The sequence below is a fragment of the Eschrichtius robustus genome, chromosome 16, assembly GCF_028021215.1.
Source record: "Eschrichtius robustus isolate mEscRob2 chromosome 16, mEscRob2.pri, whole genome shotgun sequence".
In the NCBI taxonomy this organism is placed as follows: domain Eukaryota; kingdom Metazoa; phylum Chordata; class Mammalia; order Artiodactyla; family Eschrichtiidae; genus Eschrichtius; species Eschrichtius robustus.
In genome coordinates this window covers 89,061,430-89,080,328 of record NC_090839.1, presented here as the reverse complement: position 1 = coordinate 89,080,328, position 18,899 = coordinate 89,061,430, and the positions used below count along the sequence as shown (strand labels likewise).

Here is an 18,899-nt window from a genome sequence, read left to right as displayed (position 1 = left end):
TGTATGAGTCCCCTCTACTCCCTTTATAAATCCAGCGCCTACAATTACAAATGGAGAGAACCAAATGCCAGTTAACATAGAACCACCTGGGCAGGCTCAGTGCAGTTCCCCCTAACAGGGTTTGAACTACACACTTGTGTCCCACTAGACGAGCGTGAGCTGTCGATGGTACCCAGGCAGATGGGAGGCCTTCCTTGCCCTGCTTTCCCCAACTGAGGCTGCTGCTCGGCAGCCTGGCCAAAGCAGCGATGTGGGCTCGGCCAACGTGCTGCTGTACCTACTGCGACGCGTCCCTCTCCCCAGCCTGTCTTCTGCTTTCTTACTGCAGTGCAGAAGGCACCACGGCTCTACACAAGCTTTGTTGCCCTTTTATGGTAGAAAAATGAATTGCCTGCCCAGCAGTGGAGCGGAGAGAGATGACAGAACGGAAAGTTGTCATTTGTTGTGGTTTTGGCAGCAAGAGAGTGTTCTCCCCTCAGCCACCCTTGGATGGACAGTGCACGCCAGGCATTCAGAGAGGGAAAAGCAAAAGCCCAGCCAAACTGCTCCCCGATGCATTCTTCCTTCGCCTGGGTGGTAAAGGGATGTGTTTATTTATGAACGGTATCAAGCCTCATTCTTATGAAAATGTACCTTTTACAAAACAAGCCATAAAAAGGCTGTTTGTGTTCTGCTGAAAGATTTAAGCAGAGGTGTCCCAGAAAACATGGTTCCAATCAGATCGCATCCAAGGAACAGACTTCACTTCCTTGCGTAATGAGGATGTAGGACTGGAGCTGGGCAGGGAGGTGACCTCACTCTGAAGGAGGGGTTGTGGCTTTTACTGCAGCCCAGCGCAACCTTGGTCCCTGCCTCCCATATGGCTCAGAGGGACAGGAGAGTAGCCACAAACCCCAGATAAATGCAACTCCTGGGAAAACACAGCAATATCCAAGTCCCTGTGGTAATAAACAGCAGTTGGTACCACAAGGCCTTAAACGGTTTGCACTTCTGTCAGGAGGCCCACAGAAAAAAAAGCAGGCCTCCCAGCAGCTGGGAAAGCATGTTGTTAAAAGGAAAATTTAGCAAATCTCTGTATGCACATCAGAGTTAGGGAAATCAAGCCATCTGAGTGAGAAATTAAGCTTAATCCAACAAGCTTTCGGCTGGAAAACAAGCCTTTTAAAATGTGTGGGGAAAAAACTCTGATGGTTACGTGGTTTTTTCCATGTTTAAAAAGCACCCAAGGACTAAAAAAACCAAACATGCTGGTACAGAACTGTACCAAAGCAGCAGCTACTAAAGGATGTGTCCAGTGTCTCGTTTTTGGGCTCCCTCCACACAACACTCCCTATACCCACAGGGGCTGTGCTCCGGGACAGCCCTGCAGGAGGAAGGAGCCTCCTGGACACCCGTGCCCAGGCTGTGTCCACCACTGGCCCTGGGCTGGCGCCTCCACCATTGCTCCTGATGGCTGCCGCCCCTCCGCTGCAGCCCCCAATCAGCCCTTATAAGACTGTGTTTCTTCAGGCCAATCCAACCCCATCAAGGCCTTCTGGAGAAGGAAAAAAATCACAGCAAGTACTTGAGGCACTACATAAATGGGCTTTGGGACCGGAGGGTTTGTTAACCGAGGACCACGGGAACACTGTGTGATCCTAGGTCTTGAGGCACCAGACCCGTTACGGTAACTAAACTGACAAGACTTCCCAGCTCCCCTAACATTCTGTATCTCATCTCTCCCCAACTCCCACTCCTCTTTCATGGCTCTACAAGGTCCACCCTCCTTGCACTTTGATCACATTGTCCCAACATCAGGCCTGCAAATAGCTCCTTGGAGTGTCCAGAATTAGATCCACTGTCCTTACTCTGCTTTGCAAAGCCCTCTTCAATCTGGGCTCTGTTTATCTTCCTAGCGCCATTTTCTCCTGCTCTGTCACACTTGTCTACTGGCTGACCACTCATGCAGTTTTGCTCGTGTCAGAGTACCAGTCGCCCGTCTCCACCCGTTAGGTCCCAGTCAGGCCAAGACCCTGCTCTTTCAGGGAGTATTTCCTGAGCGCTCTTCTGACTCCCTAGAGCAGTCACCATCACCTTCTCACTACTGAACCGTCTTCACAGGAGTTGGCCTCCTGTCGAGGCCAACCGAGACCTTAGGTTAGGGCTGTGGCTGCCCCTTTTGCATTTCTTCAGGCACGGCAGCGCTCAGTAAGTATCTGAATGACCAAGATTCCGACCAAGCAGTGATGTCCCGCCTGTCTTGGCACAAGTCTAGGCTGAGGGAGCAGCTCACAAACGTGTTCAGAGAAGAAGGAAGTAACATCGGGGAGGATAAGGGGCAAGACCCTCGTTGGCTGCTTCTGCATGATGGCTGGACAAAGGTTTTTAGGCAGGACTGAGTCCAGAGCTCTAGAGAGGGAAGGACCTGCACGGCAGGCAGAGCCATGGAATGAAGGGTTTAGGGGCAAGGGTGCCACCTGGAGAAAAGATCCAAGCCAGGAGAGATAAAGTTAGGTCAGAGTGGGCGCTGGCCTTGGGGGAGAAAAGAAGGGTTTTAAGGGAGGCAAGAGGGCCTTGGAGGAAAGAGGGCTGTGGTCACAGGACAGGGAGCAACAGAGATTTTTAGCAGCAAAATGTGACAGAAGAGGGGAGAGGAAGGCAAAAGGACAAGCCGCTGTCAAAGACAAGAGAAGAAAAAAATTGCGATCTGTTTCACTCTCTTTGGGCTAGAATCTGCATCAGCTTCTAGGGAGCTTTTGAAACTTAAAATGCTTTCCATATATATGCTTCTGATGGGAAATAAAACTGAAAAGTGCTTTTATGAGGCTTTAGGGATTTGATCTGAGAAATTCTCTTAGTCTACTTCTCTTTGAAAACCAAATGCCAATGCCAGTTTGAAAGCCCTCAGTATTCTAGAAATCAGAGACTCTGGACTGGAAGGACACTCAAAAGGTCATCTGGTCTCCCTCCCGGCCTCGGGGCTAGACCGCACGTTGCCAGTCGTCCTAGAGGAAGGAGAATCTGTCGAGGGCTGTACGTGAGCCTCTGCGCAGGGCCCCAGGCTCCTGGAACCTGTTTCACTGGTTACATTATAGTCTAGCGATCCATCTTGGATTCCTGACTGGGCAGTTGAAGTCTGAAAACATCAGGTCACCACCACTTGTATGGAAGAATCTTGTACCCATAGAGAAACTACACACATGCAGCCTTCCCTTCTCCAGGATGACTAGCCCTTTAATCTTCTCACAAATAGCTGCTGACATTTTCCTGTTATGTTACAAATTTTCCTCATCTCTTAAAAAAGTGACTACACCATGAAAAAGAATATTTGAGTGAAGGGTCTTGCCAGTTTCCAAGAGTGAGGTGCCCTCAAAGTAGTAAAGCAAAGTAAGTCAGAGCATAGACATAGAAAAGTCAAACACATCTAGACTTCTGTTTTGTAAATTAACTTATTATGAAAAAATTTAAATATATGCAAAAGTAGGTAATATAATGAACCCCATGTACCCATCACTCATGTTTAATAATTATCAGCTCAGAGCCAATCCTGGCTTCTCTAAACCCTATCTGCTCTCCCATCCTCCCTCTTCCAGTATAATTTCGAAGCAAATCCCAGACTACACATCATTTCATTTGTAAGCATTTCAGTTTGTATCTCCAAAAGACAAGAACCCTTAAAAAACCAACGATCACACCAAAATCACACCTAAGAACACACAAATAATGATAAGTAAGAAAACCTTGGATTTGATTCAGGGTTGTCACCCTGATGTTGTCACCTGCTAGCTGCGTGACTTTGAGTGGACAAGGAGTAGAAAGCCCCTAAGAGCCGGCAAGAGCGCTGCTGGCAGGTACTGTGACTTCCGCCGCGTGTAACTATGATGCTAAACTCCCACCTCAAGGCACCCTGACTAGATTGGCTCTGACCTTCTGGCAGAGCAGGACACTAGCTTTTGGTCATGCTCCTCAAGCCAACCTCAGCGGACTGCACTTGGTTTCTCAGCACTGCTCTGAGTTACCAAGGTGATTCCATCTTCTCAGGGGACATTAGCATGTAATGCAGACGCAGAGCACAAAAGCTGCCATTTGGCTTCAAATGAGACGGCAAGGCTGACTCCTTAACCTGTTATACTGGAGACGAAGGGCAGTGGGTGCTGTGGGTCTGGGTGGTCGGTCCCACTTGGAGCGGTACACTGGCCACAGATACAGACACTCGTTTCTAACCGTGGCCTGGGAGAAGGCCATGTGGCCTCTGGGAACTACAGAGATGACAGAGGCCCTTCTCATTCTCTGTTGTCTCCAAGTCAGGGAGGACACTGAGGAGTAAAAGACCATTTACATTTCTCAGCTACCACACAGCAATCGGAAAATGACCTTGAATTCAACAGTAAACACAAGAAATTCCATCCAGCGGCAGCTTTAGCCTAGGCTTCACTCTGATTTTGCCTGAACATTCCTCTCTGCTACCGCTTCCCTTGCCTGCATTCCTCCTCCCTGACACAGACACCCAGGGGGATACAGGGTGTTTTCGTGCTTGTGCTATTACCATAGCAACAATTTTTCTTCTACCTGGAAGGCTGGAAGCCCTGCAGTGCTCTGTGCTGAGAATGCAAAGAGGGGACACTATTGCTTTGCTCTCCAACATACATGCACCACACACACACACACACATGCACGCACACACAACACAACACTCCTTCCTCAAGGACATCACGATGAGGATCGCTAAAACAAATTAAGATGCTGACACCTAGTAACACAATTAGTGAGAGACAAAAAGGAGGCAAATGACTCTATAAAAAGATATTCTGTAGATTATCAAGTCTTGAGGGATTTTTAATGTGAGATTTCTAAAGATTTTGAATCAAAATGCATCTCTCCTTTGATGAGGCCACAGGCACAGAAAAATGCATTATTTTAGCAAAATGTCTATAAAGGCACTCAACAAGTAATATGTGGTTTCCAGAAAGAGAGGCACTCAAAGCTTCTGATCCGGGCTTCCCTGGTGGCGCAGTGGTTGAGAATCTGCCTGCTAATGCAGGGGACACGGGTTCAAGCCCTGGTCTGGGAAGATCCCACATGCCGCGGAGCAACTAGGCCCGTGAGCCACAACTACTGAGCCTGTGCGTCTGGAGCCTGTGCTCCGCAACAAGAGAGGCCGCGATAGTGAGAGGCCCGCGCACCGCGATGAAGAGTGGCCCCCCACTTGCCGCAACTAAAGAAAGCCCTCGCACAGAAACGAAGACCCAACACAGTCATAAAAATAAAATAAATAAATAAATAAATAAATAAATAAATAAATAAAGGGGAAAAGATGGTTCAATTAAAAAAAAAAAAAAAGCTTCTGATCCCCGTACGGTTTGTGAACAGGGTTAGGCTGCTATGAGTCTGATAAGCAATGGCTAATGGTGGCCATAAAAACCATGAAAAAGGGTGAGAGTTCCTATTTTAATAAAGTGCCCATACAAACCTGTTAATCCACAGAATCTTTTTCTTTAAGCACCACAGACAGTATATTTTAGTAGAGACGAAAACAACAAAAGACAGACAAGGAGGTGTGTCCCTTTGCTAAGAGGACAGCAAAAAGCGAGCAGCCCCAACCTCCAGGGCTGCCTGCTGCACTGCACGTGCGGGTGATGGTCAAGACTCCAAGGTCAGCACCCTGCTAGGAAGACAATTACCAACGAATCATGGAGACGAACCAAAGATTTTTAAAAATATTCCCTTTGTGACTAATTCTGAGTTCTCCAGCAAAATGTACTATCAGTTTTGTTTCTAGGTCCTTCCTACACTCATCTCTTTGAATATCATTCCCTGAGATGCCAATCCTTCTGGATAGGGGTTAAAAAAAAAAAAATCAAGGAGGAACCTGAAAGGAGGGGACACAGCAGTGGTGCAGACCAAGCAACTGAGACATGGAGAGCAAACCCACGAGCAGCCTGCTTTAAGACACAGCTCTCCCCAGGGCAGAACGGGGCTCTCTCTCAACTTGACCACTGTGGGCTGAACTGAGAGTGGTTATTTCTGACAGAACATACTGGTCAGCAAAACATTTAGCTTCAAAAATCTATCCCCTTTCCATTGTGGCATGCTAATAAGAAATGAAATTTTTTCAGTACATGATTTGAAAAATTAAGATAAGTGAGGAGTCCTCTTTTGGTCCTCTGATGGGACGTCACATCTGCCCACTTTAGGGGAACTCTGTGCTCTTGTGGTAAAAGATTTTACAAACCTGGGAGAGGTTCCTCCTTTCTAGGAATTCCTGTCCTCACCTGAGCCTGCACCACACCTGTACACACTGTCGGCATCAGTCTCTGCCTTCCTTGTACGGACAGCAGCTGTTTGCTGACCGAGGAAGTGTTGGGCAGTGGGGTAAGCACTTCAGCTACATCATGGCATTTAACGCCCCCCTCCAACCCCCCTGGTGCAGATTTACTGAGATAAAACTGACAAGCCATTTACTTTTCACAAAAGCTCCACGACATAGGTGTAATTGTTCTCCTTTTATAGATAAAGAAAATATGGCTCAGGGAGATGACGTTTTTACCCTAGGTCACAAAGCCAAGAAGAGGAAGAGCTGGAATTAAAGCATGAGCAGGTTTAACAACAAAATCCCGGTCTTATCCACTATGCCAGACTGTCTCCTTAGCTGCATCATAAGCAACAGCATGGATTTCTTTGATATTTACAGCCTCATGGCACCCAGCACAGGGCTGGACCCACAGCAGTGCATCCATGAATATTTCTCATGTAACTGTATTCAAAAAGAACTCTCAAAACAGAGAACTTACTAATAAAGCCCAGCAAAAAAAGTACTTGTCCCAAGCAATGCTGACACAGGAGAAAGGCAAAGCCTCTTCATTCTACAGAGAACAGGAAGTTCTGTGATTTGTCTCCTAGAAGGTGACAACATTTTAACCCTTTAAAGCAGCTTCATTAAGAAGCATCAGAATGTTCTCTGGGGGCAAGACAGAGCAATGCCCACTTCCTGAGGGTGAGGGAAGTCGGCAAAAACCCGAGGACCAGGCTGCTGCTCTGCCCTCAGGCCCCAAGTCCATACTGACAGCTGTGTCTGGACCACCTTGGCTCTGAAATGCACTCCACCATCTGCTGAAAAGTTAGCAGTCAACCTCTGAGAGTTTCAAGGGGAGAAATCTGAGGGGCTGTGCCAGCCCCCAAGAGGAAGCAGGCATAGCGGCACTGCTTGTGCCCGCTTACCAGTCCCCTAAGCTTGGAGATATCATGGGTTCAGTTCCAGATCATGGCAAAAGCAAATATGCTGTAAAGGGAGTCACATGAATTTTTTGATTTCTCAGTGCATATAAAAGTTATGCTGACACTATACTGTACAATGTACTATTAAGTGTACAATGGCATTACGTCTACAAAATGTATTATATACCTTAATTAAAAACTACTTTATTGGTGAAGAACGCTAACCATCACCTGAGCCTTCAGCGAGTCATAATCTTTTTGCAATAGTAACGTCAAAGATCACTGATCACCATAACAAATATAATAATAATGAAACAGTTTGAAACATTGCAAGAATTACCAAAATGTGCCACAGAGACACAAAGTGAGCAAATGCTGTTGGAAAAACAGCAACAACAGACTTGCTCAATGCAGGGTAGACATAAACCTTCCATTTATATTAAAAAAAAAAAAAAAGATGCAGTGTCTGTGAAGTGCAATAAAATGAGGTATGCCTGTACAAAAATAAAAACTATTTCTGTACAGTTGAGGGGAAGCAAAAATAAATGTTTTATTCATACTGGCATTTCAGTTTAATGCATGCATATTTTTACCTTTCCCTATTTTGGGTGGATATCTATCTCCCTTTTAAGTAACGACTGCAAACAACAGCAAAGATGGTATTTATTTGACTTTTATTAGGGAAGGCAGGGTGGGAGGAGGTAAGCAATAATTGCCTTTCGTTGCTTTTATTCTTCTTGGAAACACACAAACACACACCCCTAACTGGAAGACCTAGCTTCTCAAACACAATGTTTGATGTGTTAAGATGTCAAGTAAGGAAGTGTGTTTAGTTATCAACCAAAATCTTTCAAGGATTGAGAAGCCTATGATGAACAGACTCACTACGCTGTTTACTATGGGGAATTTTAAAAAGTGGAAAAAAAATATTAAGACAAAAACAGTTAAATCCTGAAACCTCGCTGCTACAGTGCCAGCTCTACTCAGTGCTTGTTGGGAGGACGGCTCAGAGAGATGGCCTTTGGGATCCACTCTGGACTGTTTGGGGGAGGTAGGGAGGCCCCCCTTTGGGTTCTCAGCTCCACCATTTTACCTCAGTGTCCACTTCATAGGGTGGCTATGGGGACCTACAGGAGCCTAGGGCCCTGCAAGGCACCCTTCCTGACACACCTGCACGCCACTGCAGCCTGAGGTCTTAAGCTGTTCAGCCAGAGCCCTCGGGCTCGGAAGGAAGTGACTCACCTTGAGAGAAGCAGGGGCAGCTGAATGCCTGAGAAGGAATTCCCACACCACCCCACTTCTTTTCTGGACTTGCATTATGCAGCATGGACTTCCACGCCAGTAAAGGAGCCCTCATTTGGGGACTTAAAAATCCTCTGTTACCCAGACATTTGGTTCTTCTCAATGTTACTTCCGGAATAAAGGTCCTCCCTGATAAGAAAACAAGAGGCTCAAGCTTCATTCATATCTAGATAAATGTAAAGGCCTGTGCTCAGCACACGAGTCAGCTGACTGGCTGGGCCTCAAATTATAGTGCTGCTAATAAGTGCCAACCGTCCACTGTCACAGCTGGAGCTGCCCTGGCACTGACAGCTGGTCCAGGCTCATTTACATTCTCTTCACACAGCCATTGAGCTACTTTAGGTGGCTGCAGATGCCTGTTTTTTAGCAACAAACTGGTTCACTGCAGATGTGAATTTTGGTTATATTTTACTACTGCAGAGTCAATAACACTGAATGCTACCAAGGATAGGATGGTGCCTGGGAAGCATGAAAAAAGATGAGTAGAGAAGAAAGCTAGCAGGTGGGAAAGATACATAAAAACAAATATAAGTGACACTGGGAAAAGATGAGTGGTTACACAGTCACTTCACATTCTCCACTAAAAGACACCAAACTAGGCATTCTTCACAGTTACTCTGATTAAAGTCTTACCACCCGATGGTTTCCCTAATAGCACGTGCTTCGTGAGTATTCTTAAAGCTCCACCTTGTGGTCCTGGTTACCTTTCGGGAAAGCTCTACTTACATATCTCTGAGTTTATGGAGCAAATTTATGGTTCTGGACAGTTAGAAAGAGACCCAACAGGGAAACTTCTGACCCTAAAAAATATTCCAGAAGTATCACTTTCAAATCTCTTTTTAATCTAACACCCTGCAGTCCCACACCAAACCCATCCAATCCACTCCTAAAAGTGGCACATTGAAAACAAACTGATGAATCCTTTATCTGAGAGTACACAGGACGCCGAGGGCCTTGACAAAGGCATTTCATCATATCAATGTAACAAAGACTCTCCCCCCATTTCATCAAAGATACAGTGTCTTACTAACTCTTCAGGGATTTCAGGGGAATGATTCCAGGCATTCAAGCCCGTCTCCAGATAATGCATTAATATAAATGCCTCATCTCAGAGTGACAAGTTCCCGGAAATCTAACTGGAGTTTAGATTACTGGCAGTGACACTGCAATAAGGAAGCAGAAGCCCTTAGTCTCACAAGGGCCCAAATTAGCTTGTGGCTCATTTCTTGAAGATGAGGAATCCTCAAGGATTAACGGTTGGTTTAGCCATGTAGCTGAAGAGAAAGAACGTCGTAAGGAGAATGTGTACAAGTGAAAAAGGTAAAAGCATATGTCCTAACAACAATGACTCTTTGATGTTAAATTCTGAATGCAAAGAGTGGTTTGCTTTGGTACTAAACCTAAAAGAATTCTGTCAGTTCTGCTTACAGGACAGTGTTTTGCTGACACACATGCTTTTGAAATGCCCACGAGAAAACCTTTCTTCATAGAGTGTTAGTGCCACCTTGTGGCGAATCTTTCCATAGCTCCTAATAAGGATCAAACGTTTTACTTTTCAGTTCTCCCTTCTTTTCAAAGGACAGCTGGGAACTTCTCAGTAACCGTTAACCAGCTGTCACTGCCTCAGGTCCCATGAGACAGTTTTCCCTTTATTTCTCACGGTGGTCCAAACACTGCAGATCTTACCCTAATGGTAGAAAGCAAGTCTAGAACACGAATGCTACTGTCCGCAAGTGAGGGTCAGGTTCTGAAGCACACTGTGATCGATAACACTTTATGATGCATTCTCTTCACTGTAAACACTACTAAGGGACATAAAAAAATGTGAATCACTGGAAAGACTTATTTTGAACTTTGATAGCAGTACTCAACATTTTAAAGGTAATACTTTCCTTATAAACTCACCTATAAATTTGATGAGACTCTAATGCAAATGCTACCAGCGACCTTAGGTGCCAGCATTCTCTAACTCCTGTGACCTAACTCCTAGAGGGCCTCACCCCAGCCCCCCTGAGCTCCCTGCATTCTGCCCTCTGCCTTCCCCCAGGACTCCCGCCTTTCAATGCGTCTTATTCCTGACTCCAAAATCTTTCTGCAGCCCATATCTCGCCTGTGTTCCTGACCCTAGTCATGTCCCAAATAATTACCGAGCACCTGATATGTGCCAGGCACTGGGGAAAAGTACGCTTACTGAATCCCTCCACCCTCAAAAGTCAACATGTGCAAAACAGAGTTGATCTTCTCTCCTGGAACCTTTTTCTGTTCTATTTCCAATTTTGTGGGAATAGCATCATCACCCACTTAGTGGCTCAAACCAGAAAAGTGAGTCATCTGGGCTTCTCCCCACCCCACAGTCAAATATCTCTTTCTAATCCTATCTCCCTACTATCTTTCCTTTTCTCCACCCCTATTGTCAGTTGTGGTTCTCATGATCTGTACCAGTCAGAATGTGCTCGGTTATGCTGTTGGAACAAACTCAAATTTCAGTAGCTCAAAACAAACTTACTTCTACATGTCTATCTTGGCAGAAGGAAAAGACACAGTGAACCATATCCTCTCTTTTAAAAATTGTGGTAAGAAACACATAACACGAAATCTACCCTATTAACGCATTTTAAGTGTACAGTTCAGTACTGTTACCTATGTGTGCACTGCTGTGCAGCTGAGCTCTGGAACTTCTGCATCCTGTGTGACTGAAATTCTATACCCATTGCACAGCAACCTCCCAGTTCCCCTCCCCTGGCAACCGCAATTCTACTTTCCGCTTCTATGACTTTGACTACTTTAGATATGCCTTGTCAGTGGAATCATACTGTATTCGTCTTTTTGTGACTGGCTTATCTCACTTAGTATAATGTCCTCAAGGTTCATCCACGTCGTAGAATCTCCTTCTTTTTAAATACTGAATAATATTCCATTATATGGATGGACCATATTTTCTTTATCTACTGGATATTTAGGCTGTTTCCATATCTTGATTATAAATAATAATGCAATGAACATGGTAGCACAAATATTTCTTCGAGATCCTGTCTTCAATTCCTTTGGATAAAAATCCAGAAGTGGGATTGCTAGATTGTATAGTAGTTTTATTTTTAATTTTTTGAGGACACTTCATACCATTTTCCATAGCAGCTGTACCATTTTACGTTCCCACCAACATCCTGTAATGGTTTCAATTTCTCCATATCCTTGCTGACACTTGTTATTTTTTGCTTTTTTTTTTGATACTGGCCACCCTAATAGACATGAGGTGATACCTCACTGTGGTTTTGATTTGCATTTCCCTGATGATTAGTTATATAGTATAGCACCTTTTCATATACCTGTTAGCCATTTGTATGTCTTCTTCACAGAAATGCCTAGTCAGGACCTTTGCCCATATTTGTTTTTTGTGTTGTTGTTGTTTGTTACTGAGTTGTAGAAATTCCTTATATATTATGGATATTAATGCCTTATCAGATAAATAGGTTGCAAATACTTTCTCCCATTCCAAAGGCTGCCTTTTAACTCTGTTGATTGTTTCCTTTGTTGCCCAGAAGCTTTTTAGTTTGATGCATTCCTATTTGTCTATTTTTGTTTTTGTTGTCTGTGCTTTTAGTGTCAGATTCAGGAAATTACTGCCAAGACTAATGTTAGGAAACTTTCCCCCTATGTTTTCTTTTAGGAATTTTATAAGTTTCAGGTCATTTGTTTAAGTCTTTAATCCATTTTGAGTTGATTTTTGTACATGGTATAAGATAATGGCTAATTTCATTTTTTTTACATGTGGTTATCCAGTTTTCCCAGCAACATTTGTTGAAGAGACTATCCTATTGTGTAGTCCTGGCACCCTTGACTATATATGCATGGATTTATTTCTGGGCTCTCTATTCTGTTCCACTGGTCTCTATGCCTGTCTTTATGCCAGTAACATACTGTTTGGACCACTGTGGCTTTGTAACATGCTTTGAAGTGTGGAAGTGTGAGGCCTCCAGCTTTGTTCTTCTTTCTCGAGATTGTTTTGGCTACTGGGGTTCCATATGAATTTTAGGATTGTTTTTTCTGTTTCTGTAAAAAATGCCATTGGGATTTTCATAGTGAATGTACTGAATCTGTAGATGGCTTTGGATAGTATGACATTTTAATAACCAATCCATGCACATGGATGTCTTTCCACTTATTTGTATCTCCTTTAATTTCCTTCAACAGTGTTTTGTGGTTTTCAGTGCATAAGTCTTTCACCTCCTTGGTTAAGTTTATTCCTAAGTACTTTATTCTTTTTGATTCTATTATAAATGGAACTGTTTTCTTAATTTCCTTTTTGCATTGTTTGTTGTTAACATATAAAAACTCAACTGATTTCTGTATGTTGATTTTGTATCCTGCAACCTTGCTGAATTTGTTAGTTCTAACAGGTTTTTAAAAAAAAATAATTTATTTAATTTATTTATTTTTGGCTGCGTTGGGTCTTCATTGTTGCGCACGGGCTTTTCCTAGTTGCGGCGAGCAGAGAATACTCTTCGTTGCAGTGCGTGGGCTTCTCATTGCAGTGGCTTCTCCTGTTGCGGAGCACAGGCTCTAGGAGTGCGGGCTTCAGTAGTTCTGGCTCGCGGGCTCTAGAGCGCAGGCTCAGCAGTTGTGGCACACGGGCTTAGTTGCTCCGCGATAATGTGGGATCTTCCTGGACCAGGGAGCGAACCCGTGACCCCTACAATGGCAGGAGGATTCTTAACCACTGCTCCACCAGGCAAGTCCCTTTTACGATTTGAATGCCTTTTATTTCTTTTTCTCGCTTATTGCTCCAGCTAGGACTTCCAGTACTAATGTTGAACAGAAGTGGCAAAAGTGATCCTTGCCTTTTTCCTGATCTTAGTGGAGAAGTTTTAGTTTTTCACCAATGGCTGTAGGCTTTTCACACATGGCCTTTATTATGTTGAGGTAATTTCCTTCTACTCCTAGTTTGTTGAGTGTTTTTTATTATGAAAGGGTGTCGAATTTTGTCAAATGATTTTTCTGCATCAACTGAGATGATATAATTATCCTTCCGTTAATGTGGTCTATCACACTGATTGATTTTTGTAGAACCATCCTTCATTCCAGGGATAAATCCCATTTGGTCATGGTGTATAATCCTTTTAATGGGCTGTTGAATTTGGTTTGCTAGTATTTTGTTTAGGAGTTTTGCATCTACATTTGTCAGGAACGTTGGCCTGTAGTTCTCTTGTGGTATCTCTGTCTGGCATTGGTAGCAGGGTAATGCTGGCCTTATAAAATGTATACTTGAGAAGAATGTATATTCTGCTCCTGTTGGGGGGAATGTTTTGTATGTCTGTTAGGTCCATTTGGTTTACAGTGTTGCTCAAGTCCTTTGTTTCTTTACTGATTCTTTGTCTGCTTGTTCTATGATTGAAAATGGAGTAGTGAAATCTACAACTATTACTGAATTGCCTATTTCTCCCTTCAGATATGTCAGTGTTTGTTTCATATGTTTGGGTGCTATGACAATGGATGCATATACATTTATCCCTGTTATATCTTCCTGGTTAATTGATCCTTTCACCATTATATAATGTCCTTCTCTCTTATGACAGTTCTGACTTACAGACTATTTTGTATGACATAAGAATGGCCACCCTGGCTCTCTTTTGGTTATCATTTGCATGAAATACCTTTTTCCATCCTTTTGTTTCCAATGTGTGCCATTAAATTTCTTTTTTAAAATACAATTCAATTAATTAATTAATTATTTTTTGGCTGTGTTGGGTCCTTGCTCACGGGTGGGCCCTCCCCAGCTGCGTAAGCAGGGGTCTCTCCCCACCACGGTGCACGTGCCTCTCACCACGGTGGCCTCTCCGCTGTGGAGCATGGGGTCCAGGCGAGTGGGCCCCAGCAGCTGTGGCGCGTGGGCTCAGGAGCCGTGGCTTGTGGGTTCCAGAGCGCAAGCTCAGCAGCCATGGCACACAGGCCCAGCTGCTCTGCGGCATGTGGGGTCTTCCCGGATGAGGGATCGAACCCACGTCACCTGCACTGGCAGGCGTACCCTCAACCACTGAACCACCAGGGAAGTCCGCCATTAAATTTCAAGTGAGTCTTTTGTAGACAGTATATAGTTGGATTAAAAGAAAAAAAAAAAAAAAAAATCCAAGGCTTCCCTGGTGGCGCAGTGGTTAGGAATCTGCCTGCCAGTGCAGGCGACACAGGTTCGGAGCCCTGGTCCGGGAAGATCCCACATGCCGCGGAGCAACTAAGCTCATGTGCCACAACTACTGAAGCCCGTGTGCCTAGAGCCCGTGCTCCACAACAAGAGAAGCCACCTCAATGAGAAGCCCGCGCACCACAACGAAGAGCAGCCCCTGCTCGCCACAACTAGAGAAAGCCAGCACGCAGCAACGAAGACCCAATGCAGCCAAAAATAAATAAATTAAAAAAATAAAAAATAAAAAAAAATCCACTCAGTCACTCTGTGTCCTTTGGTTGGAAATGTTAATCCATTTACATTTAAAGTAATTAATGACAGGGAAGAACTTTTACTACTGTAATTTTGTTGTTCTCTGTCTTGTAGCTTTTTGGTCTCTTTTCCTCTTTTGCTGTCTTCCTCTGTGTTTCGTTGAATTTCTTGTAGTGACACGCTTTGACTCCTTTCTTTGTGTCTATCTGTAACAATCTATTTTCAGCTGATAACAACTGTGATCACATACAAAGACTCTACTCTCTTACCTCCCTTCCATTTCATGTTGTTGATGTTACAAATTATGTCTTTTTATATTGTGTATCCATAAACATATTTTATATATTTTCCATAATTTTAAGTTCTATACCAGAGTTAAAAGTGATTATATACACACACGTTACAGTATTCTGTTTGTCTACATACCCACCTTTACCAGTGAGCTTTATACTTTCATGTGCTTTTGTGTTTCTATCTAGCATCCTTTCATTTCAACTCAAATGACTTCCTTTAGCATTTCTTGTAGGGCAGGTCTAGTGGTGATGAACCCCCTAAGCTTTTGTTTATCTGCGAATGTCTTAATTCCTCCCTCAGTTATGCCAGATACAGTAGTCTTGACGGGCAGGGTTTTTTCTTTTACTTTTTTAGCACTATGAACATATCATCTTACTCTCTTCTGTCCTGTAAGGTTTCTGCTGAGATATGCTCTGAGAATCTTTTTTTTAAAAATAAATTTATTTATTTTATTTATTTATTTTTGGTTGCATTGGGTCTGCGCGCGGGCTTTCTCTAGTTGCGGCGAGCGGGGGTTACTCTTTGTTGCAGTACGTGGGCTTCTCTTGTTGCGGAGCATGGGCTCTAGGCACGCGGGCTTCAGCAGTTGTGGCTTGCAGGCTCTAGAGCGCAGACTCAGTAGTTGTGGCGCACGGGCTTAGTTGCTCCATGGCATGTGGGATCTTCCCGGATCAGGGCTCGAACCCATGTCCCCTGCAATGGCAGGCAGGTTCTTAACCACTGCGCCACCAGGGAAGCCCTCCTCTGAGAATCTTATGGGAGACTCACTGTACATGACAAGTTGCTTTTCCCTTGCTGTTTAAAAAATTCTCTTTGTCTCTGACTTTTGACCATTTGATTATAAAATGTCTGGGTCCATCCTAATTGAGCATCTTCATGATGATTATTTGGATTCTTTGTCAAGTAATTCACATACCTCCATTTCTTTAGGGATAGTTTCTGAATATTTATTTTGTTCCTTTGGTTAGACCATGGTTCTTCTTGTGCCTTGTTACTTTGTCAGGATCTATACATTTGAAAAACAGCCAACTCTCCCAGTCTTTAGACTGGCCCTGTACAGGGAAAAACCTTTACCAATCAGTTGGGCTATAAATTATGGAAGACTCTCAAACCTCTTCTGTGGATGCACCTTCTCAGGACCTATGTGTGTAAATTCCCAATTCAGAGAGGTTCTGCTGCCTTTTTTTTTCCAGGAGCTTGTAATCTCTTGCTCCCTCTGGTGTCCGTCTACAGTACTGCACGTTCTCTGGAGGGGCTGTAAGATGCCCAGCTTTTTTGTTCTCAGTAGACCTCAAGCATCTAGAGTATGGTGGGTCTCACCAATGCTCTGAGTTGGGCAAGAGAGAAACCAGTCCCTTGAAGAGCTCCACCCTCCCCCCAAAAGCTAGAACATTGGGTATATGTCCCACTCTTCCCTTCTCCTTGAGGGAAAAGCCACAGAGACATAATGGCCTCTGTCTGCTATACTGTGGGTCCTTTGTAGCAGCAGCAAGTCTCTCAGCTCTTTTTTCCTCAGAAGCTTCCAGGCATCTAGAGTATGCAGGGTCCTGTCAGTGCTGAGTCAAGTGAGACAGAAACCAGCCCCTTGGGCAGTACCCCCAAAAAGCTGGGACACTGGACGCACACTCCAACTCTTCCCCTCCCTAACCAGAAGCTGGGAATTGGGGGTTTTCTCTTGCTCTTTCCACACTAAGCCAAGGAAAGGGGCAAAGATGAGTGAGCGTATGCTAGTCCAAACCACTGCCTTTGTTCTTGATGATCTGAAACCTGGTGCTCCCTCCTGTCGGTGCTCAGATTTAGGAAAGACATAAGCCCGCCCCTTGGGTAAGCCCTCTGAGAAGTCTGAATGTTAGATGTATGTTCTAGTCTGCTCTTTGCCTCCCCAAGGAGAAGAGAGGAGTTAGGTGTTTCCTCCCATGAGTGCTACGTGTGCTGGGGGACGGGCTCTGGGGAGTGAGCTCCACTAATTTTCCTACAGGCCTCAATGCAGCTAACTGCCCTGTATGGAGTGCAGGAGCCTCGTAACTGGTTTCTAGATTTCTCACAAAGGAAACTGGTCCATGTATTGTTGAATCAGTGTTTCTGTGGGGGAAGGAGAATTTGGGGCTACCTATTCCACCACCTTGCTGACATCACCCCTAAGCATTTATTTTACCACTTTTTTTGCAAGTGACCTCTCACCCATACTCACATTTCACTGGCCAAAAGAAGCTACACAGCCCCCTCCAAGTTCAGCAGGGCGAGTATATTCCTCCCACAGAGAGGAAGCAGAATATCTGGGTTTTCTGCCTAGCATCTTAAGAGCCTCTAGGAGGCTTTTACTGATATCCCAGGCTGGATATTCTCAAAATACTCACGGGATGCTGTTTTAGACTCATAAGTACTACCCTGAGACATAACTGTCTCTGGCATTCCAAATCATATATGAGCACTTTCATTGGCAAGGTCTAATTTGGAATCTTACCAGGAAATATAATTCCTAGCTCAAACTAGCAATTCCTGGAGACTCCAGAGGGGGGTGACAGTGATGTGCATCTCTCACCTTGATTACTCAACAGCCAAACAGATCTCCCTGCCTTTTCACTCCCCTATCCTCCTGCCTCAGAATGGTGCTGAAGGCCTGCATGGCCCTGGCCCCTCCCAGCTCGTAAGCCTTTCTCTTCACACTCCCAGTACCAGTGAGTGTCCAGGATACTACTGCTCCTTGGACCTACAACATTCCACACCTTCACTTTCACTTTACTCCCACCCTTTTCTTCCCTTGGCTACCTCCCTTGCTCTCTGTATCTTAGTTCAGGCACTGCCTTCCCAGGCATTCTAGAGCTGAACACACTGGAAGCACACAGGACAGTCAGTGAGTCTGCTTTCTTAGCTCCAAGATTCCAGAGACTACTGAAACATTTGTTATAGCAAGAGCCTGGGGTGGGGACAAATTACTAATGGATACATCAATTGTAAGAAAATATCCAGATTTTACACAGAAATGTTAATGTTGAAAACAAAATGAGTAAGGTTTTAGTCTATCAGTGTAGTTTCTTCTTCCTTTTCCAATATCTACTTTCATTTCTTCACTCCCCAAAAGGCGGAGATATTATAATATTCAACTCTGATCATTCTATTTTAGGAAAACAGCTTAAAACACACTTGTGTCTATGTGGATGCCAATATTATATTCCTTAAAAACTCTTAAGTGGCTTATAAATGGCTGACCAATATCAAGACATTCTTAGTTCACGGAATAGGAGTCTAAAGGGAAGAAAGATTTTCAGCAGCAAGGCGACTAAAGGCGACTAGACAGCTTTGGTCTCACCTGACACAATCAGTCCTTATGTGAACAGCTGAGTGAATCATCTACCGCATGTGACAGAGATGCCACCATGATGCCCAATTCTTTAATCAAAGAAACACCACTTGGACTTTGCAAGTGGCAGGAAGTGTGTGCACGCTCATGTGCGCACACAGAAAAGAAGTATTTGAGCACAAGAGGGTGGTGAAAGAGCAAGCAAGAAAAATACTGGCACAGTGGAAGAAACACAGAACCCTTCACATTTTACACTGCAGTATCTGCCCTTTAGGAAGATGGCATAAAACAGGGATCCAGAGCTATGTGATTAAAATTCCGTAGTGGCCCCCATCTCTGCAACGAAGTCAACTGCCATTCACAAAGAACCAATCTTCA

The 18,899-nt window shown here is 44.3% G+C and overlaps 1 protein-coding gene across 3 annotated transcripts in view; it reads right to left on the bottom strand.

The window, feature by feature from the left end:
• RNF216 (ring finger protein 216) overlaps positions 1-18,899 on the bottom strand; it is a 181,536-nt gene that overhangs the window by 82,185 nt on the left and 80,452 nt on the right. The window lies entirely within an intron of this gene.